General features: G+C 46.1%; 1 protein-coding gene and 1 pseudogene across 1 annotated transcript in view; one reads left to right on the top strand and one right to left on the bottom strand.

The window, feature by feature from the left end:
- Nucleotides 1-27,907, top strand: part of LOC139771184 (protein bric-a-brac 1) — a 352,506-nt gene that overhangs the window by 35,639 nt on the left and 288,960 nt on the right. The gene's annotated exons all lie outside the window — the stretch shown is intronic.
- LOC139771187 (uncharacterized) lies at nucleotides 4,013-14,743 on the bottom strand (annotated as a pseudogene).

The following is a 27,907-nucleotide window of genomic DNA, read 5'->3' on the forward strand; positions in this document are numbered from 1 at the left end:
AGCGTAGGAAACACGGCAGCAACACGGACTTCAAGCGGCGGTAATCGAAAAATAACGGAACGAGCGAACATCGCGTTCGGAAATACGAAGTTATTAATATTATCAGTATTAGTAAGTTATTACTATCCAGACGATCGCTGCGTCTAATGAACGTTCCGCGATTTCCATCAGGGACAGGACAAGTCGTTCATCAAGGACGAGAACACGATTCCCATTCAATGTATGTATAAAGTAATAAGGGACGACTGGGACGAAAAGGGGAAGGAGGGAGAGAAAGAAAGAGAAAACGGAGCCGAACGGAGAACGAAAGAAGGAAAGGAAGAAACACAGCAAACTACACGGACTCGGATAAATGGCCTTTCTTATTATTTTCATTACGGTTATAATGAAGTATTAATGGCGAGGCGGTCGGACGAGTCGGGTGGACTATGTAAGGAACGAACGGGTGGGATGAGGGGGTAGAGAAGAATGGGAGACGAACGACCGACGCAGGCGGACGGAGATGGACGGACGGATTGAAAAAAACCATTTAGCAACTGGCCATTATAATAATACGTGATTCGTTTATCTCGGTACAGTCGCGGCCGGACTGATTACCATTCTCCCCCTGGATCACCATGGGAGATCCCACGTCGAGAAAGAAGGAGACGGAGAGAGAGAGGGAGAGACGATCGAGGCCCAGCGCCGGCCGGCTCGCTCGATCCACGCTCGTCATTTCCGGTTTTCTAATCGTCGTCCGTATCCGCCGCACGGCTGCATGCACACACGAATGCACTTTTGCGAACGTACGAACGGACAGACCCAACAGACGGACGCCGGACGGACGGACTCGAGCACGTACCGACGATTTTGCATTTCCCCGCGACGGTGCATGTAACCCGTTCGCGACCACCCATCTGGCTACGGACGGGTTACGACTTAATATTTCGCATATCCCAAAGCTATCCTTTTTGCCCCCCACGTGTGCCCTCGGCCGTTCGAAAGGGATCGCGTCCGAGGAGCTCGCCTCGTGCGTTCCGCGACAGCGAGAGCTCGTTGCTGCTCTCGCGGGTTCTGAACAATGAAGAAATATAATATATATATATATATATATATGTTACATCTCGCGAAGGGGGACAGAGGGGGCATGCTCGTGTCACAGTATACGTACCGACCGTTCCGTGCCGGGAAGCACGCTCGCGGAAGCGCAGCACACGGCTGCTTTCGCGGACTGTACGATAATGCAACGGGATGGATACCTCGGCATTACAATATGAACTCGGTCCGCCTCGGTCACGTTCGCTTGACGATTGTACACGCGCGTATGTACGTGTGTGTGTCCCGTACGAGTCATATGTACGTGTGGTCCACCTCCGATTCCTTCCCGCCGCTGTCGCTCTTCTCTCTGTGTTTTTCTTTTTATTACTTTCCCTCTTAGCCGGACGTTCTCTTTCTCCTTTTCTCATTCTTCCGTTTAGTTCTGCCGCATATAAAACGATGGAAACTTATTACTCATTACGCGGACATTCGTGAGCGACGAAATTATGGACGGAGGGTTTCGAGGCGCATTTGAAGGAGATTCATCGACAGAATGTAGACAGTGCTCTTTGTTCCACGAGAATCTAAAGAGTCGATCGCATTGATGTCCTTTAATTTTCACCATCGACTATCGCGTCTAGGTTTACATGGTTGAATGTAATTTTACTCGATTAATTGAATCAAAGTGGACGAATATAAAAACGCTCGAGAAGCAACGTAATGCTATTATTCTCTATGCGGCTTCCAAGCCACTGAAATAGTAACCACGCTAAAATAGCCGCGCGTGAAATTATGAAGACATTAGAAAAACAATCGTCGTGAAGCGGAACAGCCCGTTATCAGTGGAGGGAGGGGAGGGCAGGGGGAAAGACGTGACGTCCTAATGAACGGCGACGGACTCACTAATGTCTTCCCCTCCCCGTTGTCGTGAATCCACAGAGGGATACTACGCGTACGAGGTTTCTCCGGGTTTTCCAACCCGTGTCGCGGGCGTCTTTACACGCAGGAAGAGGAAACGAGGCCTTGGCCGGCGGGACAGGCATAAATTTTTCTTTTCCTCGGTGAAGTGCGTGCCTTGAAATTTACATAAGACGCACGCCGTACCGTATCATTGCGGGAGTCCGGCCGGGGCCGGCCGGGACGCATCGCTCGCTCTAATGACCGAGCGTTCAAGGATATTTACCTTTAATATTATAGAATCCCGGCCTCCTCTTTCTCTCTTTCCCTCTTTCCCTCTTTCTCGCTCCCTCCCTCTTTGACAGACCGAGCGAGCGAGCGACCGAGCGTCCACGGTTTGTTGGCCGTTTTCAATACGCGCAATTGGAAACCGCGCAATTTTCGCGGTGATTGCCGTGCGGCGACCGAGGACACGCCTTTTTAAGCAGCCGCTGCGTAAACACGCTCGTATGTGCACGCTTATGCTTACGCGGCGGAATCGCGATGCAACGCCGCGGCACGGATCGATCGACCGGTGAAGGAGGATCTCGTAAATTACCGCTGAGATACGCGTGCGCTCCAGCTTAAACCGCTATTGCTTATTAGAAACGAAGAGACCCTGACAGCCTCGGGAGTTGGTGGCGATGAATAAAATGCCACTATTCTATTACTATCAAAATTCGAGAGGGCTAGCAAAGAATCTCGTTTGTCAATAAATGTTAAGAGGCTGCATATGTATAATCGCGCAAATTAATTTCAAGATTTAATCGTCGAGATATTTAATATACTGGACATTTTAAAAGAATAATGATAGTTTGCGATTAAATTTTTGCTGAGACCATTGATCTCAAATTTACCATGATCGAGAAGGAGACAATTTTCTAATTGTAAGATGCACACATATATATATATAGGATGAGCTAATGAAAACTTTTCACCCCCTGATTTATGCAAAATTACCGAAACACGTCAATTTTGTTTTTAAAGGATATCGTTTTAGAGATCTTTCAATTTTCTTTGCTACTGTATTTTTTTCTTTAATTCAGTTTTTTTTTTCGAAAAATCGCATGTAGAAGTTATAGATAATGAAAATTTGCAATTTACTTTAATAAAACATTTTTTTTTATTTTTCTACCAGCCTCGACATATTTTACAAAAATCAGTCGGTTACTGATTTAAAAACGTGATGGAAAATCTCATTGGCTCATCCTCTATGTATGCAGTATGAACTCTATACGTTCAATCAGAAATGGAATTTGTATCCTTAATTTGATGGCAGACAAGTATGTCAAAGGTGGATTCAGTAAAATTGAATACGATAAAAATGGCCGTATTATCATAAATTAAGAATGCAGTATTATAATTTTTAGTCTAGACAATAATAAAGCAAATGTCTTGCCCAACCTTGAGAGTGGTTGTCTACAATTCGAATATTTATAAGTCCTACTATTGCGTAAACAGATTGTCAATGTATAAATTCTATTCCGCCGATTCAATATAAATCATTAAATGCGCATATAACGCATTTATGATTAATGCAGGTCGTAACCCGCCATCGTGCGTAAAACGTAAAACAACGCTTATGCGATTATCTGAGTAAATAACGCCGAGTAATTTCCGTCATTAATTCAATATATAGTTTGTCCCGTTGCAATCGCAAGATATTTTAATATTGTTAAGTTTAAAGTTTTGCACGAAGCCTGCCGTATTATCGTGGAACAGACAATATTCTTTGATGTAAGTAACTACATACATCGCATTTTTTTTATTACCGAATTACAGAATGACAAAGGCTTCTTCTATCTTTAACTATTAATTACGTTAAAATATTACGCCTTGTTGGCGCCTCATCATTTGCTGAAATAATTTCTTTCTTTCTTTTTTTTCGTGCAAATCTTGTACATTATGTAAATTAAATTGAGATGTTATGTATGTAAACATACGACCCCGTTTAACTAATGATCTTGATCAGATTCTGTTCTAATCAAATGTTAATTACAGAATTGATTACCGAAGCATGTAACAATGAAAAATGAAACGGTTGCGAGACAATTGGCATTCATTTTTCTCTATAGGCGCCAAGTTCATAAGAGAATTTATCATTAAAGTATTTTTCAGCGCAGGTGAGACGTCTCGTAGAGTTATCTTTAGCCGTCGCGACGTTCGGCCAGCCGTTCCCGATATTCTCACCGTTATTCTTTGATGTATTATTGATCACCGCCGCGGAGTGACGGTGCTTTTTGCCCTTCGGCGCTTCGGAACGGAGACGCCGCCGGCGCTTCGCGCCGTTCGCGCATCACCTCGCCTCGCCTCGCCTCGCCTCGCCTCGCCTCGCCTCGCCTCGCCTCGCCTCGCATCGCATCGAAACGCGCGGAAAATCGAAACTTGATGAAGATTTACGCGAACGAAGACAGATCGGCTGCTACGGGAATTTAATCGCCTAATGACAGCCTGCCGCCGCTGACACCTCGTGATTGGCGGCTGTGCACTTCTTCTGCGAGTACCATCCCCTTTCTCTTTCTTTTTCTCCATCTCCCTCTCTTTCCCTCGTCGCTTTCCTGCCTGGCATCGCATGCTTGTAATTGCCCACTGTTTCCGTGTCTGTTCGCGAACAGTCTGGAAAACGAATAGAAACGCTAACGTCTTACTGTCGCTTCCCGACGACTGCTAAATGCGCCGAGTGAGATGAAACAAGGGCATTTCGACCACGTAGCGTTACATACCTATAGTAAGAAAATTTAGGTATAATGCCGATAGAATAAAATGTTTTTATATTATTTTAATGATGGAGGTACCGCTATCTTCGATTGCGTCAGGATAATAAAAATTATTTCCTTAAATATTCTAAGAATATTGTAACTATACAAACATCTATATAGATTTATATAGATTTTAATCTATACTGCAGTTTCTTGTAGGTACTTGAATTATATGGACATGCACCCATAGATTTTGACGCTCACTTTTGACAAGTTTATTATTTCTACACCTTTGACCCCCTCCGAGCTCGCCGGAATTGAGAACCAGGCGATCTTCAATTTTAACCGAGTCTCGAGGGGGTTTCGTCGTGGAACAAGGGATGCGACAAAAGGGTGGAAAGATAGGCCGGTAAACATGACGTAGTTGTGGATGAAAATACAGTACACGGCCGGGTAACGCCATTGCGATCCGCACGTGCGACCCCTCTCACAAATAATACCGACGAATTATGCCCATAAGTCCGCGCGAATGTGCGTGACGTGTTTTCGGGGAGGCGGACGAGGAGACCTGCCGAGGGTGACCCTCTGACAATGTCGATTCGTCCAATCGGGACGCGCCGCCAAATGGAAACCCAAAAGTTTCGCAACTCGTATATCGGAAGCTTGTCCACCACGCGCGCAACGCGCATATACGATGCATATGCAATAACGGCGGCGTGGCGGTTACACGCGCGCGCGCGCGCGCGGTCGCACGCCGCGCCGCGCCGCGCGCGAGAAGTGTTTTGGTAATATTTACTCGACAAACAATATCCCGCGGGATAGAATCGTCGGGGTTTTATAATCCCGCGATAGGAAAATTACGGTCCGCGCGGACCCGAGACCGCGCGCAACGCAACGCCGCGCATCGACGCGCGTCTCGCCGAGTCGAACCGGTTCGCGCCGATTCGATTGATCCCCGCGTGGCGGGAATAAAAATGAATCTTACGCAAAAGCCGCGTGAGAATCGGCTGTGAGTACGTTCTTAAGTGGGATCGTGGTACTGTTTTGCAAATCTAATCGATACGTGGAACAAGTATTCTATGAATATTGATACTAAAGTTTATAATAAATTATTTTCTTAAATTACACACATACACACACACGCATATACACACAGGCATTTTTCTTTTATTTTCTTTTATCATTCCTACACACATACATCAGAAATGTTTCACTGCGCTACAGTTATTTCTGTAGGTGTGAAGTAGTTTCTTTTAATAGCACATTGTTGCTTACAAATAAAATAACATTCTTTTCTCCAAAGAGAATGTTCAGCTGTGACAATAGCCGGGTTTTCATAAAGTATTCTGCTCGCATTCTTTCTATGAAAGCTGTCTTTCTGCCGTAGCTAGCATTTAATAGTAAACTCTTTGACATATTTAGATCAATATTCCCTAAAGCTCTATAACTTTCTTTTATAATATATTTTATAACATCGCAAAGCTATAAATTAAAATTCAGTCAAACTAAAATCTAAAATCAACGACAACATTTGATGCCATCGTCTATCTTGTTTTATCGAACCTTCGTTTATAGAACTTCCTTTTTATTTTCTATCGAAACAGGTGTTTCAATATTTTTTAAATTGAGAAATAGTTATCAGTCCAGATTGGCAAGAGATTCTGGCATAATAAAAATAATTCGACAAAAAAGATGGGACAACTAGCGTAGAAGCCGTTCGATTTGCGGAACCGCAAGCGCGAACCGTTGCACGATCGTGTGCGTGTTCTCATGAGTGGCACATCGAATCCTCGCGAGCCGAATTTCGATGGGTGAAGAGTGGACTGGCGCACCAGCTTCGAATGAAGGGTGCACACACCCGGTAACCCAGTGTCGTGACCCACCACTGCAAACGCCGAAACCCTCCCGTGTTTGCGATTGATTCGTCCGTCTACCCCTCGGTTTTTCATTCTCGGCCTTTGGGGCGCGCCTTTCGCTGCCTCTCTCTTTCTCTCTTTCTCTCTTTCTCTCTCTCTCTCTCTCTCTCTCTCTCTCTTTCCCTCTCTCCCTCCGAATGCTATTACGGTGTCGGTCGTGGAAACGGCTCGATGAAGCCGTAAAAAGGCTCCGTGAACCGGCTAAGAATTTTTATGAGACACTTGCGAGCGGGCCTCGTCTCGTTCGCGAGTAATAACCATTCCCGACCCGACGATGGGTAAGGCCTGCTAATCGGTAATAAAACGTAGGCCTTGCTTTGAAAAACTGTTTTTCTTTTAATAACTTGAGATTTTTTATCTTGAAATTATCGTATAAATCTTGAAAAATTTTAACGATAATGAAAAATATATACGTCTCTGTTCTTAAAAAGTTTTGCAATTAATTAAGTTCTAAAATATACAATTTTGAAAAATTCAATAATATATTTTATTAAATATCTTATTATTATGTAACAGTACGAATAATAATGTTAAAGCATGGATAATAAAGTATGTAAAAAAAGTATAAAGAATTAAATTTAACCAGTTTAGCATAATTCAACGCAATATGTTTTGAATTTATAAAATTTATCTATTCACGTCATTTATTTTTATGTGACATTTGTCAGAATATCGTACGTCCAACTTGACACGGATGATCTAAGGATTGAGGTACAAACAAAAAAATAAAACGCCCTGTGATACCCCGTTCACAATTACCTTCGGCGATCCATCCAAGATTGACGATGGCGCGGCACGATAAGAAAAAAAGAGGAAAGAGGAAAGAGCCGCATTTTTCAATGCAAAATGCTGATCGCGAACGTTCAATCTCTCGCTTACAGCGGAAGAGGTTGAAAGTACGTGCGCACGTACGTACGTTTCGTATCGTTTCGCATAATGAATTGGTCCTCGATTTATGAACGATCCAGGGGGGATTTCCCTAGCGCGCAGATAGAGTTACTCGCGCTTCACGTAGGTGAGTTTGTTTCGATCGAGAGGAAAATAATTTAAGCATCGCGAAGCCAGTAATTAATCCGCGGGTCGGCGGGGGTCGCGGGAAAGGGGCGGGCAGGGCGAGAGCGCGGGGTCTGGAGCGGCGAGGCGGGAGGGGGGGGGGGAAACGGCCCTCGCTGGCGCCCAGATACACTTGATTAGCGTTTCATTATTATCGCACAATGAAGACACTTGGAACGCATTGCCCTTTATGATTTCCCACATGCAGAAACAATCGATGCAATGACGTGTGCGCGCACGAGCGCCACGGCTATCAGATTAGAGACCGGGAACGGGAATAATTCGTCGGATCTTTGTCCCTAATCACAATTGATACACCGACGGGGCGGGCTGCACAATGGAGGCGTACCACCCGGTATATGTGTGTACATTTTACCATTCGCCGCGTGTGACACATCGGGTGTACCCCCCTACCTGCACCCCCCCCCTCCCGCGTAACCCGCGAGCGCGAGCGCGCACCCGCGTGCACGCTTGTTTATCGCTCAAATAGCCGCCTATAGGCGTGATCCCCACACACCGCCCGGTATATTTAGGCTTTTCGTTTAGGCGCGCGCGCGCGCGCATATAATATAACCGCTCGATATGCATTATACACCCGCGCGCGAGTAGTGAGAGCCGCCCCGTGTATACATATATATATATAATTATACGAATACACACGTATGTATATGTATATATGTTTCGCGCACACCGAGAGTGGCGCTCTCACCCTTTCTCTCCCCTCTCCCTCTCTTTCCCTCTCGCTGTGTTAACCAACCCTCGACGTTCCTCGCCACCCCCGCGTATATTGATATCGATGGACGAGAGCTCGAAATCCATGGGCGCTTTATTACGACGAACGATATGTAAGCGGCACTCCAACGCGGAATCCTATTATTATACCGGACAATTATAATAATTATTTACCTTTCCCGTCGTAACAATTAATATCGCGGGCTCGCGCGCGCGCATACACGTGGGCGACCGAGCGTGTGGCCTCCGCGCTCGTACGCATGTACGCACGCACGCACGCACGCACGCTTACCTTGGTGCGTGTGCACGCTTCGTAAATGCTAATTTTCCGATCGGCGTGTACGTACGCGTACGTAAGCGCACGTCTGTACGTGCGCACCAATATTTACCGAGCGCTAATCACGCGACCTGCAAGACCCGCGAGTGCTCGCCCATTTGTTTAGAGCCAGTTTGGACATTGTCGGCGATTTTAATTAATATTAGCAAGGATAACGGTAATTATCGTAATCATCATGGCGCTCGTACGATTATCTATCGTGTCCTTTTTTATTTTATTATAATTGAGAAGATGTCGTTCTAAAATGGAGAAAAATCTTAGTGAATATCGTGACGGTGAATACACATGTCAAAATTTAATTTATTTACTCTTTGTCTTAATTCTGACGGTTAAGAATTGTCTTTATGGCAACGTCGCAATTGTTACATTAAATGCTTAATTGTCTGGAAATGTTTTTTTTAGCCTAAAGTATGTCCATTGTGATCTTTAAACCTATTTATGCGTCTGTCGTGCTTTGAACAGGGACGCATCGGGATCGCGGGCGTTACAATGGTTGATCATAGGCATCAGGCCGTTCGTTTATTTGTTTATTATTTGCCAGAATAATTCCGTCGCCGAGCGCGTAATAACATTGTCTGTTGTATTATCAAGGAATTTGCATTTCCGCACGCGGTAAAGAGTAATCAATTGAAGTATTGAGAACTGGAAGCGATCTCAATCACAATCGTTAAATCATTTGGCGGATAGACCATTTACCATTTGCAAGCTGTAACGGAAACCTCCGATTCATTGACAAATTCAGAATTTATTTTTCCTCACGCGCAATTTTCATGGCATATTCGATGGCTCTCCGGCAGAATAAACTGCAAGAGAGCAAAGTATTAATTTTCCAACCGTTCCCACGTCTCACATCGCGAATAAAAATTTACGAACGCGTTCGAAAATTGAATTGTATATATCATCGGCGCTGTATCAATTATTACAAGGAGGTGAATCGACGACTTTAAGAAATTCATTCTCGCTAAAAATACACATGTATAACAAATTCTGTCCTAACTTGGTAGGATAGTTGAAAGATGCGCGAGAGAGTAACAGTGAAATTCGGGTTTTCGAGAAAATCTCGACGCGAAGAAGACCGACCGTCGCGTCGTCGGTAGCACTCGCGGCAATAATTATCCACGAAGAAACCGTGCGAAGGATGATTTACTGAAAAACCGGCGGCGCGTCCCGCTGCCGCCGAGGGGTACGGCGGGGATAGCGGATACAAGGAAGAGATGGGACGAGAGGGGCCGAAGAGGGCAGAGGTAAAGGGAGCGGGAAATAGCCGCGCGCTGAAGCCGGCGCGTAAATAATTTCTGATATAATACGGTTAAAAATTACCAAGTTTAATATTAAATAATTCATTTTAATACTGGCTGGCGGCCGCCCCCGGGGGTGGAGACCGCCGCCGTGGAGACGGCGGCAAGGGTGACGGGGGGTGGGCGCGCGGGGGGTGTTGGATGGCGCGGGGGACGAAGGGGGGGACAGGAACGTAGCTACTCGCGGGGGGCCGACGGGGCCCGCGCCCAGGAGGCATCTATAAATTTCTAAAGTTAATAAATACGTAATGGCCAGCCATGCTTTGTAGCCGCCCGGCGCTCTGTAGATTTTACTTTACCGTAAAGGTAGCGCCGTCTCGCTCTGTCTCTCCCTCCGGCTACCCACCCCCCTCCTCCTCCCCTTTGTCCTCTCTCCGTCTCCTTCGTTTCTCACCCTGAGTCGGATCTTTCGATCTCGTGAAAATTTCACGAATGAAATTTTGGCCGTGTCTGTCCTCCGTCCATCCCTTGAAGAATGCACCGTCCTTACTTGAGTAAACGATCCGTAGGAAGGTTATGGCGTAGTAATAACGTAGCAACTGCATGGACATTTTACAATTATTATATACTATATGTATTATTATGTACAATTATCCTATATACCAACGTGACCGATATTATATTAATGTTCAGATTGACTTCAGAATTTTACTATTCAGATAATATCAATCTAAATGACATATTTACCAACGTAATCAATTCGTCGTTAAGAAACTCAAAGAACCTATGTCAAATACGAAACAAGTTTACTGTTTGCTTCTTTTATTAACGTTCAATCTTAATTATTCTAATAATAATCTAATAATAATCTAATAATAATTGCAAATGAATTATTCTTCGTATATATGGGGGACTCGCGTGAGAAAGATATCAAGAGCGCGATGTCGACTGCGGAAGAAAAATAGGATGCGGATGTTGTTTATTAATTTTCTGAAATTACCCCGAGTCTCCATAAACAAACGCGTAATGCCTACAGCAATTTAAAGTCGGCAGGAATTCAAAGAAATGGAGTTTTACAACAAAGCAAGTCGATCGCCGTGGAAGTCACTGGAGCTTGGCCGGATCGCGAGTCAAGCCGCGCGCGGCAAAACGTGAAATCTCGTGTGCCGGTCCCCCGTGTGTACCCGGCCTGTGTGGCGTAGGTGGGCCCCGATAAGAATCAGGCGAGCGTGAATGGCGACGGGGAAAAGGGACATTAGTCGGGCATTATCGCGTCAAGCGACGCACGGTCGAACTGCCGGAAAAGGAATGCAAGCACCGTGGCGTATACGAGCGCTACCGGCACACCGGCGTTGCGATGCTACTGGCGAACCCCATTGTTGTTGCACCGAGTAATATAAACAATTGGCCCTGTCCGTCTCCCAGTTTCCGGCCGTCACTCGGAAGCCCCGACATTTTTATGGATCGCGGGGGCCGCTCGGGGGGTCTCTCTCCTTCTTTGAGCCTCCTGAATATTAATGCATGAATTCCAGGTCTATGTATTATTTACGTGCGTTCCCGTCGGAACCGCGCGGACTGGGTTCCTTCGGGATTCCACGCGATCCCACGCGATGCGGCCGCGGACGAAAAATATCTCCGAGTATAATCTCGGCAGTTTTATCAATTTTAACGTACGGATTATTGTAGACATACGCGACAATACAATAACAATTCGCGTATTGTGCATAATCCGTTTGTCGTATATCCCTGCGTTGTTTCGTTACACAATTGACAATATAATATCCGCATCGATCGCACGTATTAAAGCAAATGCATCATTCAGAATTGGTGTCAAAGATGCGACCAAAATCACAGACGAAACACGACAATATAATAAAGATTCGTGTAAAAAAATTCGTGGCGTAGAGGTTTGAGGAATTATGAGCGCGTCGTGTACGATCGATCGGAACCACGTCGGCTAAAAATACGTACAGTTTAGACAGTTTTAAGCACGTCGAAGGGATGATTTATAGATCGGGCCAGATCGGTGTAAAAGCGCCTTTCCGGGGAAAGGCATTCCCCGGCGTGTGTCGTAACGAACGCGGAATCGATATCGCGGTGGGTATCAAATTAATAAACGACAACTTTAACGTTGGAAATGACACCTAATCGCTGACGTCATTGCCGTCGTCGAAGATACGCGAGGGCACGTCGAATATCTTACCCAGTAAGGGTAGGCTTGGCGCCTATTATTTATGACATCATTTGGCGTCTTCATTCCGATCTCGTAATTGGGCTCGGTATTAATCGCGCGTTGCATTATAACGCGGCCGCAGTTTTACCTGAGCGTTAAACGAGGCCGCGTCTCTTTTTATTGAGGGAAAAAACGCGTCGGCTGATTATCGTAACCGCTACAGAGTTATAGAAATTACGATCGCGAGGTGATCAACGTGCGCCGCACCGCAAATCCTAATATCGTAAATTCATGCTACAAAAATTTTTATAAGATCCTTAAATTTTTGTTACCAATTAAATTTAATGAAATTAAATTGGATATATATCTTATTCTTTCCTTAGCTCTTTAAAACTGGAATTTGTTTTAACACGATTTTAATTCGAATCTTACCTCGCAGGGATATATCTCGCAGTTTAACGTTAAAAATTTGTGCAAAAGTTAAGAGCCAATAAAACTTTTGCCAAGGAACGGCTCTCGACTCTCTCCGCGGAATTTAAAAAAAAAAAAAGATCCATAGTATGAAGAAGATGATGCATCAGAGGAGCAAGTTGAGCACTCTGTACATCGCTAGAACGGCATCTCGCTGTAAATTATGTTTACGAACTCATCGCGGAAGTAGCCTGCGATGTTCTCGAATCCTATGTAGGCCTGCCTATTGTTAGGCGTTTCTTTTTTTTCTCCTCGTGGGACGTAATCGCGATTGGTCGAATAGGCGAATACGCATCGACGCGCGCCGCATATAGATATACCTCTCGCGTCCTGTGTGCGTTCACGCTCAGTCGTTAATACAGCACCGACAGCCATAAAGCCTATCCATCTAGCGCGGCCTGACTTTTTCCCCGGCGTGAAAGGAGCGTTATTAATTTCTTCGTGCGCGCGCGGCGCATGTTAATGGAAACGCATGTTTCTCGGTAATTAATTCCCGCTCCTCCTCGGGCGGCCAGGCCGCCGCGCCGGAACCTATTCGAGGACACGTTCCTTGCTGCGCACCGCGCGCGTGCGGCGTGGGGAAGATCTCTCCCGGATCATCGTAGATCAAAACTCTCTGGCATCGATCCACGCGCGCCGTGCGCGCGTCGCCGAAGGCTCTTCGGCCTCTCTGTTAGCCTAAAATACAGAATGCTCCGCTGTACGCTCCGCCGGACACACACGCCGTGTAATCCATCGCGTGGATACTCCGGCTCGTCTACTGGATGCGCCGGCGATTTCGCGTCCGATTCTCCAGCTGCACGAGAAGCGTTGAGAATGATAATCTAAGCCACACTTGTAACAACATGTCACAATACAGAGTTAACGTGAGTTAGTATACTCGGCTATATTATGTTAAGAGATTACCTCGACATAATGGTAACGCAACGGCACACGCTGGTGCCATTAGTTAGTTAATTTGCTCAATTAAAGTAAAGTAACGTAACTTAAATTAACATAAAGTTAGTCGATTTGCTATATACTGTTAGGATTAGTTGGAACTATTTACTTGGATTATGCCCGCGCGCGTTCAGTGTTTCAAGCGCGATCTTTACTCTGATAAGATTTTAAAATATTTATCTTTACGCAATTCGGAAGGCTTTCTCTTAAATTAAATGCTTAATATACGTGGTTAATTTAGAGAAAAGTTTACGACTCTTTAAATAATAACTTAACTATCTTTTCGTTTCGAAGAAAATTTATTAAATTATAAATAAACGAAGCTTTACATATTCGCCGAAAATTCCGTATTACGATCTGAAGAATGATAGTTGACCGCAGACGTACTTTTATTCTCACGAAAGTATATTTGAACTTTTAAATTAATTTCATGCGAAGCGGAGTTCGCTCGGAGAGAGCTCGCGGGAGGCGAATTTTTTTCCGGTGCGGATTTTTTTCCGGATGACGCGCGCGCGGTATTTCGCGATTAATTACCTGCCGATCTATCGAGACAGTCCGAAGCAAGCTTCGCCCCGCGATCCTGGGGCTGCGCGTCTCTTCTCATAGTGTATCTCCGTTCCCCTTGCGTTCTCTCGCGCGCTCTCTCCGTCTCCCCCATCCTCCGCCGCTCGCGCGTTGTCTCTCTCTTTCTCTCTCCCGCTCTCGTCTACGAGTCAATCATTGGGTATACACGAAACTCGCGCACATCGCCGTGGAACAGGCCGCAGCATACATTAATCACTGATGCTAATGGTATCATAGCCAGCATAGCTGGCTCGTACTCTCGTTCTCTCTCTCTCTCTCTCTCTCTCTCTCTCTCTCTCTCTCTCTCTCTCTCTCTCTCTCTCTCTCTCTCTCTCTCTCTCTCTCTCTCCCTCTCTCTCTTCTGCGCGCGCGCGCTCGTTGTTCGTGCGAGACAGCTACCACCGTGTATAAAACGTACATGCACAGACACGTGCGTGCACACACACATATACGTACGCCCGTAACGCTCTTGTCCGCACACATGCTCGTCGGACGCCTATCTTGATCCTTGATTCGCTCGCGCACACGCAGTCAGGTAGCGCAGCTCGGGGGATCCAATGGATGAACAGTTAGAATGCAGTAATACGCGAGGAAATGTATTCCACTTATTCCGCGCCGTGTGTAAGTCTCGCTATCGCGAGCAAGAAACGAAATAGCCCGGCATCGAGGGCACGCCGTAGAAAAACTCGGTCTCCAACAATACACGGAGTGTTTCGTAAGACTCGGTAACAGGTCGCGCGGAAACGCGTGCACTCTCCGCGGCCGACGAATTCCGCAGCGGGGCTGGGCGCAAAATTTAAAGCGAGAGAAAATTTTAATTATGAAACCATTTAACGTCGGGAATTATTCGTGGTTTTCATGAATGAAGCTTCGGCGATGCAAATAGACGGGGAAAATCTTATTCATTAATTAATTTTAAATGGACATTATTTTAATGAGATCCTAAGTTGAAACTTGACGTACCCATAAATGCATTTCATTTAAAATTTTAGAAGTGGAATGATTTAACTTTAACTCCCCGATACTCTTTTAAGATTGTCGCGTTTATAATCTAGTCTGACCGGACTTTCTCATGCATATGCCATTGCGGAGAACCCGGTAACTTTGTTTAAGAAAAAAAATTCGCGCGTATTTTTAATATTGATAGGCCGTATCGGGAGATTAATTTCCACAACACAGATATTTCGACTCGTCCGCAGCTTTTTATCTTATGCCGTACCAATTCAATTATACGCCGTATATACGAATAATACGGAGATTCGATTATCGTGCTAAATTATATTACTTGCCGCATTTCGGTAAGATGAAAATGGAATCAGCACATGAGAGAGGGTTAAGGGCCTGCGCGAGGGGTTGAAAAATAGGGGAAATATAATTACGACCAATGCGATTCGGCTCGCGTGAGAGGGAAGGCAGCTTTTGCCGAGCAGCAGATACGCGATTATTAAACGATCGGAATGTAACGAAAACGCGCGCCGGCCACGAGGTCTTCGAGTGCGGATCAACGATTCGCCGTGCATCATCCCTCCCTCGCACTTACCTCACGCGCTTCTCTCGCGTATCGGTTCGAATTACATAAAAATACTCTCTCTCTTGCTCCTTCTTCCTCTCTCTTTCTCTGGCGAGCGAACCGCGATCGAGCGCTAGGCGAACGGGGTCGTCTGAGTAAGAACACGACACGCGTAGTCGCGCGCGGCCGCGCATTCTCGCCGACGAGAAGGAAATAAAGGAGGAAATAAAAAATCGCGTATGCGCGGGGAGAGAGGGCATCGTGCGCGGGTGGTTGGAGGAACCTGAAGAGAGACGGAGGGTATCAGCGAGGAGAACGGACGAGAGAAAGTCAGAAGGGCACAGAGAATGGCTGGCCTCTCTCTCTCTCTCTTTCTCTCTCTCTCTCTCTCTCTGTCTCTCCCCCTTCATCTCTCTCTCTCCTACTCGATCTCTCGAGGGGTGGAACGTTACTCGTTTCGAGGAGGCGGTAGGTTGGACGAGGCGGTGGTGGCCGCGGAGGAGGAGGACGTGGAGGAAGAGAAGGAGGTGGAGGAGGACGGGGTTCGTCCTATCAATCACGGTATTATTATCGAGTCCGTGATTAGCAAGGCATGCTAACGATATCTCTGGCCGGAGGCAGAGGGCAACGCTAGGCCGTTGTGCTCTTGTGTACGCACGCGTATGCACGTATGCACGTATGCATCGCTCGGTACGACCGTATACCGGCGTATGAGTACGTAAGTGTATATGCGCGTCCGCGAGTCTGGATTTCGTGGACAGGCGTGTGTGAAATCGTCTACGCGCGTACACATATTCGTGCGTGTATGTGTGTGTACGCGCGCACGGTTCGGCGTTGCCCGCAATGCAACTGGAGTGGCCGCGATGCGATTCCGGAGTAGTACCCGGAGTGTACCGTGTGTACCGTGCCGTGATGGTAGCGGTATGGTAGGTAGCTCTGGATGGTGGTGGTGATTTCAACGACGATGATGTAGAGGAGGTTGACGCGCGCGCAGAGGGAACGAGAGAGGAGATGAACGGTGAAGGAGAGAGGAGGGGAGGGGGGTACGCGGGTCGCGCCGTACAGCACGGGGGAGAGAAGGCAAATGGAGAGAACCAGCAGGAGGAGATGGAGTAGGTGGAGGTGGAGGAGGTAGCCGGTGTTGCTAGCTGCTGCTTGCCTGCCTACTGCTGGTGCTGCTGGTGCTGCTGCTGCCGCCAGCAGCAGCCACCGCTGGCTATTTCGCCAGCCGAGAAACGAGATGGTTGTAGGTTGTAGGTACGTAGGTACGCACTGGATAGGCAGGTAGATATGTAGGTAGCATCGGCCTCTTGGTTGTTCCCTCTACGCGCATTGATTCGAGGGACCGACCCTTATCGTTGTTATATCCGCAGGTCTGACCGACCGGCAATCCGAATTCGGCGACTTCGATTGTCGATTCATGAAATCGCGACCCAGGCTGATTTAATGCGCAAGAAGTGACCTCCGGCCAAGTGTCGGAGAATTGGAATGCGGACCGCGCTATATCCTCGAGTGGTTGCTCCCCACTTTCAGGGTTTCAACCTTCTATATGTCTCCCTTCCTTCTATATCTTATAGCCTCGACCTGTAGTCCCTCTTTATGTCTTGTACCGTCTAAAATCCGATGTCACAATGTTGGTCAGCGCGAACCAACTCAGTCTACGTTACAAAATTATTTCTATTAACATCGATTAACGCGTATTGCGATTTAAAATAAAAAAGCCCAATTTATTTAATTCAAACATTGTAATTTAGTACGAAAAACAACGATTTTTTACATCTGATTAGCGCAATGATGCTTACCGCTTAATTGAATTCTTAATTCTTTGTTCACGTTCTAAGTAATTTTTAAAGATAGCGAACCGCTAATCCAGCTCAACTAATCCCGACGGTTCGTGTAATAGTGCCTAAGTAGCAATTTCGGGGGTAGGAAGTTTCCGGAAGAATCCGCGGCAAAATGGAGGACTGGATCAGCATCGGGCGATGTAATACTCGTTCGTTCCGGGGGGGACGAGTAGTCCCTCGGTCCTATCTCTGGCGTGCGGCCGATATTCGGGTTATACGGATCGCTCGCAATGCGATTCGCGGCTAAACGCGTTACGGGGAACGTAATTTAGTCCCGGTCGCATACCCCGTATCGCGCGCGCTCTCGCTCGTACCCGCTCCGCGTTCGCGTGTGTCTCTCCCCGTGTGTATGTCGCACGTATATAGATATACGCGGGTATACGTGCACGCGTGCCCCGCGTGCCACCCCGTCCCGCGGATACTCACGTCAGCTCGCGTCCGCCGCGCGTGTTTCCACGTACGTTTCTCTTCCTCTGCCGCTCTCATCCTACCGAGGCCCTTCCATCCCCCCATCCCCCCGTTTCTCTACCATCCTCTTTCCACGCGTAATAGATGCCTCTCCCCTCTTTCTCCATTCTCACTGCACTGTGTGTGCGCGCGTGTGTATGTGTGTGTCTCTGCTGCCTCTATCTCCTTCCATTCGTGTGCGCTTGTAACGCACGGTCACCGACGAATTCGCGCGAGCTTTGCGCGAGGGGTGGACTGCGCGGTAGCGGTTGGACGAAGGGGTGGATTGCACGGGCGGCGAGTAATGATATTTCGCGCCCATTATGAAATATTCGAAATGATTTGCCGGGATTGTGCATTTTGATTTGACGTTCATCCGCGTAACCTAGAGCTGCTCGTGCGCGCGCGACCGCGTATACGTGCATGCCTGTATACATGACACGAGGGGGGGGAGGAGGGGTGGCGATCTCGACGTGTCCAACTGTCCGATGTGATCGTTCGTGCATGTCGACACTTTCGTCGTGACGAGAAGAATATTTGTCTGACTTTCTGTTACGACTTTTAAGCACCAAAATGCACCTTATGCCGTTCTTGTGATCTTCTCATCGCCACAAATTAAGGACGGACGTGGCAAATAAGCCACAGTGTACTTAAAATACCTTTAAAGGGCTAAGAGACATTGACGTGACACTTAATTATTTTTGTGTATAAATATCTATTCCGAATAAATTACAGTATGTATAGATGAAAAAAATAGTAAAAATTATTATACGAAATGAGCTATGTAAAGTCTTGTCTCAAGTTGCTGTCTCGAGAAATATTAGGAGTTGCTATACATTTTTTTATTTTACATGTCAAATAGAATAAAGATTTAATCTTATAATTCGTATTTGCTGCTAATATCTGTAATTACCATTCTATCATTTATTAAGAAAAAAAGTATCAATGTAAACTTCATATAATTCTAGATTGGATATAAGAATATCGTAGGTTTTAGTTGCATATTAACATTTTAAGAGATATTTTTCATGTAATACAAGAACACGTAAATTCAGTAAATTTTGAATAAAAATTTAGCTACCAAGAATGAATGATCTTCAAATAATCTATCCTGTCGTTTATGTGTGTCTGTGTGTGTGTGTGTGTGTGTGTGTGTGTGACTTATAAGTATTAAAAGGTTGCAATAAGCTATATACATTTTCAAAATACATTTATTTGCTAAGTCTTAAATAAGCAAAGTTATTGATATTCCCAACTCCCATGTTCCTAATTACATTAGTTATATTAGTAATATTAGTTATATTAGAGACAAACAGAGCGAATGCATGCATTGCGAACCACTCTCTGGCATTACGCCGCGTATTAATGATATATTTAATAGCTAATGATAGCGCGATGTATATTTAATAATGTAATAAACACCACGTACACAATCGCGATATGATTATATTGTAACGCCCAAGTCGTAACCATAATTTAAACCGTAATTCCGACCGGAAGCAACGCTCGCTCGCCGCCACCGCCGCCGCTCTCGGAAGCGTTGAACCCGCTAGTCATCCTCGCTTTCGACTCTTGTTGAGGCGTTAAAAGAATCATCGCTTTTCTTATGGAAAAAACTCATTTTGATATTTTTTGCGGGACAGAGAAATATTGCATTAAGGAAATAATCAAAAGCAATATTAAATCGGCTTTCATTTGTTGGCATCTTCCAATATTGTATCCAATATTATCGCGCAAAATAAAAATTCAATACTTATTACATTCTTCGTATTTTCGTTTTTTAGTTCATAATCTTTTTATGAAATTTCGTCCGTTATCACGGTAGAGCAAATATTGAAATTTATTTAGATACTTATATTTAGATATTTAACATGCTGTGACGGTAGAAGAAATATTGTACATGAAGCAATGACGTACGACCGTGAAATCGTTGTGCTTTCCAAATGAGCCTCTTATTACGAATTTCTCCGGCGCGGCGTCTTTATTTGCCGCGGAGTACACGCCAATGGCTCAGCAAATTCATGCTATTTGTCGGAGAAATTCTCTCCGTTCCATTTTCTGCGGTTTAACATGTAAACCACTGCACTTTGTTTACTTTCCAAGAGCGAACACGTCAGTCTCGTCTTCCTGTCCCATCAGTATAAGAGTAAGGAAGAATAAGAATGAGAACGCGAGGAAGAAGGGGACATTTCGTTATTCAACGTTCGATTATATAATATTAACTGGCTCGCTGTAATACTTGTAATCAGATAACCGTAATCGCGTCTCCGTCTCCGATTTTAGTTACAATAAATTGATTATATTCAAATCTCTGTCTTGCATTTTCTCTATATTCTTTCCTCCGCGACGTCACTCAAGACAAGTGAAAGAATAGGAAAGGATTAGCTATTAGTCAGGCTGTTAATGTAAAATAAGAAAATTATAATTAGAAAGAACTCTACGAAATGCATAATTAGATAACTACAACGACGGATATGCTTGAATCTTTCTCGATTCGGAAATCGGCCGTGGATCTGTCAAGGAAGTCGGAAATGAAATAAGCTCGTAACTCTCGATATACATATATACGTCGACATCAGCGAAAGGATTAAAATAATCCGCGTCCGATCCGCGACACGTTGTTAACACCTGTCGGCGAATGGAGAGGAATAAGATAGCGAACGACCAACTAATTTTCGGCACGGTTTATCAGAATTTGTAGCCCCGGGGGGGAGGGGACAGCGGCGGGACGAGGGGGGGGGCTGCGAAGCGGCGCGGCGGGCGTTATAGAGAGGCGGAAGGGGGTGGTTGGTTTAAATTCTCTTCCGTCACCGCAAACGTGCATATAACGCAGCCGGACGGTGCGTGTAAACGTGTAAACGTCGAACGGTGCCAACCGCTAAATACAAAAATCCCCAACCACCTGTGAAGCCGGCCGACGCGCCGTCGGTGTACGTGCGGGTACGCCGCGTGTGTACGCCGCGCGTGTACGTGCGCACACGTTTCCAAGTTAATTACAGCATAATTGCGGTCGACATTTTGTTGTTCGTCGCAGTCGTCGACCGCCGGCCCGCCGCCGAAAGCGGGATCGCTTCCGACCCTTTTCGCGCCGCGCGAATTCTCGCGATGTCGCGCGAGCTTTTACTCGCTCGGCTTCCGACTCCCGTCCGCTGTCGCGGTCGCGACCGTTATTTTTGCGAATTCGCGATTCGGTATTCTGCCTCGGTCGATTTGCACGACTTATAGCCGCACAGCCGTTGAGTGTATTTATTAAAATATTTGATATTTAAAAAGTTGCAACGCAAAACATCTCTTTCCAACTTTTCCTTCAACCGATTTCAAATTCGTTAAAGAATCTACTGTTAAAATTAACTCCTAGTTTGTATATATGACTTTTATATATAATTTGGAATGACACTCGAAAGATTTCCGTACCCAGTTTTACGTTCAGTCATCTACAAAGTTCCTTAACCGACCGTAAAATATGCGTTTACTAACTCGGCTTCTCTTTTCCGAAGTCGCGCATTGTGCGTAATGAGCTCGAAGGGCGCATTTCGAGCGAGGCATTCGTCAGTCTCGGAAAATAATGGTTCTTGTTCGGCGAGGCACTCGATGGCACTCGTATCGTGCAAGGAGCAACTTCGAGGCCGAGACAAAAACACGCGAAACGCAATCGCATCAGAAAGGAGCAGCGCGAGCGGCGCGCAGCGGTGGCGAGCGAAGGGCGGCAAAAGGGAGGATGGAAAAGACAGAGGGGCGGAAGCGCGGAGATGTGGACGGGGCACAAAAGCGCGAGATATTCAACCCTATCGGAGCATATATATAGCCTGGCGGGGCGGCCCTCCCAACCCCCATAAATTGATGCCAATGTACCTACGCGGCCCCGGCGCGTTATACGTCTGAATATTACGCACACTCGGCCCCCCTTCCCCCCCCCTCCTCCTTCTCCTCCTCCCTCGGTCGGCAGGGGGGAAGCGACAGGAAGGGGGGCAAATGCGAGGGGCAACGGCAGGAGGGTAGCAGAGAGGCGGCCGCGTACCTACACGAGCTGCACCACCACGCCTCGGTTATGCCGTATAGAACACAATTAAGTAAATGAGCACGGGTTGCGCCCGCTATAGATACCCTCTATTATGTGTATTGATCTCTAGCGCGGACTCCAGTTACACGTAATACGTGTTTTGTCGTTTGTGCGTTCGTACGTGGCGGCCGAGCGTATGCATGCGAGCGCGTGCAAGTGCACGGAATAGATATGGCGACGAGGGAGAGGGCCGGAGAGAGAGGGTGCGGGAAACGGCAAAAGAGAAATAGGGAGAGAGCGAGAAAGAGGGTGAAAATATGAGATAGAGAGAGAAACAGGTGCCTGGATGCGAGAGAGCTGTATCCTGATGATATTCCTGAGTCGAATCCTCCCTAATGAGAAGTCTACGAAGTAGGACGAACCTGACAAGGTTCCACGAAACGAAGGAGCGCGGACGGCTTCACCGGTTTAATGATTGTCATCACTTAGCCGGAAAAAGCCGGACGAGCCGGTAGAATTTTTTAAAGCGCATCCCCGAGTCGGCAATTCGATGGGAATTGGACGTCATAATGGAATACGGACATCTCTTGAAAAGAAGGAAGGGTTATATTTGAAAAAATATTCGTATTAAAACGGAGTCTCGAAGGTGGACATATATCTAACAAAGCTTTAAGGAGGCGTGAGAAATAAGTAACGTTTTACTTGGCTGCACAAATAATTAGGCACATTTTTAATAATTTTCACGAATGACTTGAAATTTTATAGGATACATTCGACTATTGATGAAAGATCAAATCTGTTCTCGAAAGAAATAATGTTATAACTAGTTCTTTAAATCGTTGTAACACAGTTACTATCAACATTTATTCAAGCTAATTAGCTAATCAGATATATTTCTTCCTGTCATGCTACAGTGTTATTTTTTTATCCATCACGTATCATTTGATATATGTGTATGCGATACGGACGGAACTTCCTTTATCGCCCTTCAGGCTATAGCGATACTCGACTTGTCACTTGATGCTCCTGAGAAGGCGTCCCTCTCGCGTGCGTTAACCCCTGTATCGCCGCGCTCACAAGCGCACCTAGAAGCGCATCTCTTATAAGCACATTGAACAAACACGTCTCATTGTATAAAAGTTATAGTCTCATTATATAAAAATTACATTGAGGAGAGAGAGGGTCACTAAAAGGAAAGAAGTGCGGGTGCGTCTGCTACAATTAAAAAACTCTCGCACTCTTTTCCGGCCTGAACTCGGGCGAAATTCCTAGAATTCACGTGAATCGGCAGCAGTCTCGCGCTATACGTTTCCCGGGGTTTTAACAACGGGGTATCATTTCCCGCCGTGCGCGTTGCAATCTTCGCTCCAAGTTCCTCATGATATTTAATCAGGCGGACGCCGCAGCGCGATCTCTGCCTTCTGCCGCTCCCTTTCTCCGTCTCTTCTTGTTTCCTTTTATTCCCTTTCTTTTTTTTTCTCCTCCCCTTTTCGAGGGAAGAGCTTCTTCCTGAGCGGTCGCTCCGCAAAAATTTTCCCCCGAGCGCGAATAATAAATTCCGTTTTACGAGGTGCTCTTAATTCAAGTGGAAATCGTTGTAGTTACGTGTTATCGCTGTCTTTGTCCTCCTCCCTCCTCCCTTCTTCTCCTCCCGCGACCGCGACTCATTCCTTTTCTTCAACTATAGCAAGTAGGTTGCTACGACTTATGTGTATTTACTGCGGCCCGCCAGCAGGAAACGGAAAGATAGTTATCTGACGGCGAGAGAGACGGGGAGAGATAGAAAGAAAAAGAATGAGAGGGAGGGAAGACGCGGACGGGGGAATGAAGAGAGAGAGAGGAAACGCGTAGAGAGGTGGCCAGGTAGACGCCATAGTTATTTATTTTCCCGCGGCTGATTATAATATTACGCAAGCCGGCGGTATACGCTCGCGTAATGCGGATGCAAATGCGACAGAGACGAGTTATACCGAGTCGACTCGGCGAAATCTTCGGCCCGGAGCCGTATTTTATTCATACGCCCCGCGCGCTAACCTGCGAGCGCGAAACGCGGCTGGCTCTAGGTCCGCGTTTATGGATATTCGTAATATACGCGCGTGCGTATGTATTACACCGGTATGCATTTATTGAGTGCACGTGTCATCGTAAAAGAAAAGACGTCGACTTCGCCGAGGATGCCGCGTGATTAACACGCGCCCGCGCCGTTTGGCGTACTCGCGAATTTCGATTTTTTTAAAGACATTTGGGAGACAACGAAAATAATAACGTTAGAGCGTGGCGAATCTAGATTCGTCGAGGAAGTTTCCATATAAAATATATTTCAGTCTAGCGAGATGCGCGTACGAAATTTAAGAAAGAAAATTAAGAAGAAAAAATTTAAGAAGAAATAAGAAAGCGCGAACGCGATATTTAATCTGACGAATAAACACATTATTCTTACTTGCGCTACCTACGGCCGTCGCGGACTGCTTATTTCTGGCGCGTATGCGTCGAGCGTAGACGCGGACGTACGTGCACACACGCGCGAACGTATGCGCGCACGCATACAGCCGTGTGCAAGATGCCTTTATATAACGTGTGTGGCAAAGACACGTGAATACGGCGGCACGGACGAGAGAGCCCCTCCGCGCGCGCTATGTTTCGCGCATAACGACATATTATTTATATAAGCGACGTTGTCTCGACAAATCGTTCTACTCTCGCAAATTACCCGGCATATAGACGGGCGCAAGTAATAGCTATCCAGCGCGCGCGTAGGAATGGAACTCGCGGCAAAATTTCGCCGTGGTATTTTCAGTAAATTCATGTTTCGACACAACTTAGTATCCGCTGGATTGTGTAGAGACTTCGAAACTAGCAAACGGCAAAAATGTTTGCGCGAGTAAAATAAATGAGAAAGATTACAAGACGGCAAATTTTTTATATTCGTAAATTCGTGGAAAATAAAATCGTTGCCATTTAAAATCCTCACGAGGGATCTTAAAATATGCACATACAACTGTATTTTATTTTTCCGAGGATTCTCGTCATTCTGCTTCTCGGTATCCGATCCGCCCAATATCGTTCGCGGATCGCGAGATTTGCCACTTCGGAAAAGTATCTTGCGAGCCGGAAATAAAATTCATTCGAAATTCGTCCGCGTAATAATAGGCGAATGAAGGGAGGGCGTAAAAATATTCCGATTACATTGCTAAGCTCTTTAGACCGAGTGAAAAAATAAAAATAAAAAAAAGAACTCAGCCGTGCGAAAGAGAGACGGATAGGTAGATAGATGGACGGATAGGGCGGATGGCGGTTTATTATGTTCCGGATGGGAACCCACGAGAACAATATACTCGGAATATAACACGTAAGTGGTGTAAAATGACGGACCGGAAAATTCGAAAACAACAGAAATGCAAATATAGAAAGACACCGAATCCAATTTGGCGACGATGCAATTAAGATGCGGAAAACAAATGAACGCAAGTAACGGTCGTGCATAAAAAAGGGGGAGGGGAGGAGGAGAAGGCGAATTTTATTACAGGTACAGGGGAAGTGAGGAGGGAGAAGAAATGCAGCGAGAGAAGTTTATTTAACGGAAGAGAGAGAGAGAGAGAGAGAGAGAGAGAGAGAGAGAGAGAGAGAGAGAGAGAGAGGGGAGGGGAGGGAGAGGAAAAAGGTAGGAAGCGGGAGGATGGAAGGCAGCGCGAAACGCACGAACGGAGACGGCGGTCGGGCGCGTTTTAAGCGTCGTCGATCAATTAAATCTTTAATAAAAGGACTTCGTAACCAGATTTCGCTTACGAGATAATAATGCGCATTACGGCAGCTCCGATGCGTGAGACGACTCGCACGCACATACGCACCCACCCACGCACGCATGCATACACGCGTGTATACATGCACAGGGTGTCCCGGCCGGAAGCGCGCGCGCGCGCGCGCGACCTCGCGCCAGCGTAACGTTATTTTCTAATTTCCCATTCATGGGCTACCGTTTAGTTTCGATTTGCCGCTTCGTTACGACGCCAAGAGATTTACACGGTCAGATAGGATTGTTGCATGCCGCTACCTACCCCGCGCACTCCCCTCCTCCTTCTCCTCCTTCTAACCGCGTTTTATATAACCATCTTTCGTCACCGTGCGCGCGATCTCTCTCCCCGAGATATCTCGCTCTGCGATAATCTTTTCTTTCTGCCTTTTTCTCTGTGTTTCTTTCCTTTTTTTATCTCTCTTTCTCCTTCTCTTTCTCTTTCTCTCTCTCTCTCTCTCTCTCTCTCTCTCTCTCTCTCTCTCTCTCTCTCTCTCTCTCTCTCTCTCTCTCTATTCGTCCGCCGGTCTTTCCTGGAAGATAATGCTCGGCCGCGCACTTTGCATTTCAAATGCGAGAGAGCCGGACGAACCCGGGGATCGATCGCGAATCGCGAGCGTACCGAGCTAACAACGCTAAAAGGGAATAATTTCGACGGCGATACCGGGCGATTAGGCTAGCGGCGGTAGGCGCAGCGCGTCTACGTTGCGCGGCGCAAAACGCGGGGATTGCACTTTGTGCCGCAATGCACGCCGCGAAATCCGAAGACGAGGTGAGGTCCGTGGTCTTACAGTTAATTAATTTCCGAGAAGAGCGAGAACGCGTTCCGGTTATCTCTTTTTCTTTCTGAAAATGGAAAGTATCCCTCTCATGAATATAAATGATTATCACAACAAAATTATTATAACGAAAACTCGCTTTTCTTAGATACTTAATTTTTAACGTCGGCGGCCGACTCTCTCTCTCTCTCTCTCTCTCTCTCTCTCTCTCTCTCTCTCTCTCTCTCTCTCTCTCTCTCTCTCTCTCTCTCTCTCGAGAATCTTCTGGGATCCAGCCCTGATATAATTTAAAATACGGAGAGCGCTCGCGTTAATTTAAAATAACGAGCCGCGGAAATCTGCGCTGCCGCGTCGTCGTCGTCGTCGTCTGCGACTCGGCGACGCGACGCGGCATTCGCCCGTTTTTCGCGAGGGCGATCTTCGTCGCGTCTCACGAAGCGTCCGACCGACGAGAACACCAGCGGTCTTCTGCCACGGGTAACCGATTTTTATTGGGACTCGATAAGGGAGAAAAATTTTATCGCGTTTCCGCGACCACGAAACGGATGGAGAGAAAGAAGAAAGATGGAACGAAGGGGTTATACAGGGTGCGCTTAAAAGGAGTAGAAATTTTTCGTTTAAAAATGAAGCGATTGTATATGTAAAATTGTGTTACTCGGTTTTAACCGAAAAGCCAGGTTTTGAAACAAAACATAAAATATCACCGAGAAATATTTATTACTTCTGTCATACTTTCGCAGAATTATGAAAATAGCTGTCATTTTATACGAAATGTTTTTCTTAATTGCTAGCAAGTCTTTTTTCTTATCTTTCTATAAATTTTCGAAAATTTATATATATTACTTTACCGAAAATTTACACTATAATTAACACTGTTGTGGTACACATATGGTATAGTTTCGCAGTTTGCACAATAAATCATTTAACGTTGGAACTTATAATTTTTTATCGAATTATGCTTGTACGAGAGAATTTAAATACCAGAGAAACCATATTTTACAGTTAATCTCTACTAAACTCTCGTTCGAAAGAAGGATTCGATGTCAATTTTCGGCATATTTAACATTAGAAATCGAACAAAGCTATTCGAATCTCTGCCAAGTAAAAATCCGTCGCAAATGGTACTATCGAGTTCCAGCTTTTCAGGCGCACCCTGTATATATTTGTCGAGAGCGGGAAGAGGCGGGGAACGAAGACTGGAGAACAAGAGGGGTTGGGGGGGAGCAAGGTAGGGAAAAATGGAGAAAAAGGTCGAGAGCGTGGTACGCCGTGCCCAACGAGTAATAAGTTAGTAATAATATTTTCACAATATCTCTCCTGGATTGGATGTTATTTCATTATATTTTATTGCCTCTTACTATTACTCTTGCCAGTGCGGAAACCTCCCTCGGATCCCCGCTCGTCCCCCGGTACCCTCCGCCACCCACTCGCCACCCTCCTGGGCCCCCCTTTCGTCCCCCTT

The sequence above is a fragment of the Temnothorax nylanderi genome, unplaced genomic scaffold (assembly GCF_030848795.1).
Source record: "Temnothorax nylanderi isolate EJ_2023f unplaced genomic scaffold, tnyl_v1.0 TNYL_tig0036_pilon, whole genome shotgun sequence".
In the NCBI taxonomy this organism is placed as follows: Eukaryota; Metazoa; Arthropoda; class Insecta; order Hymenoptera; family Formicidae; genus Temnothorax; species Temnothorax nylanderi.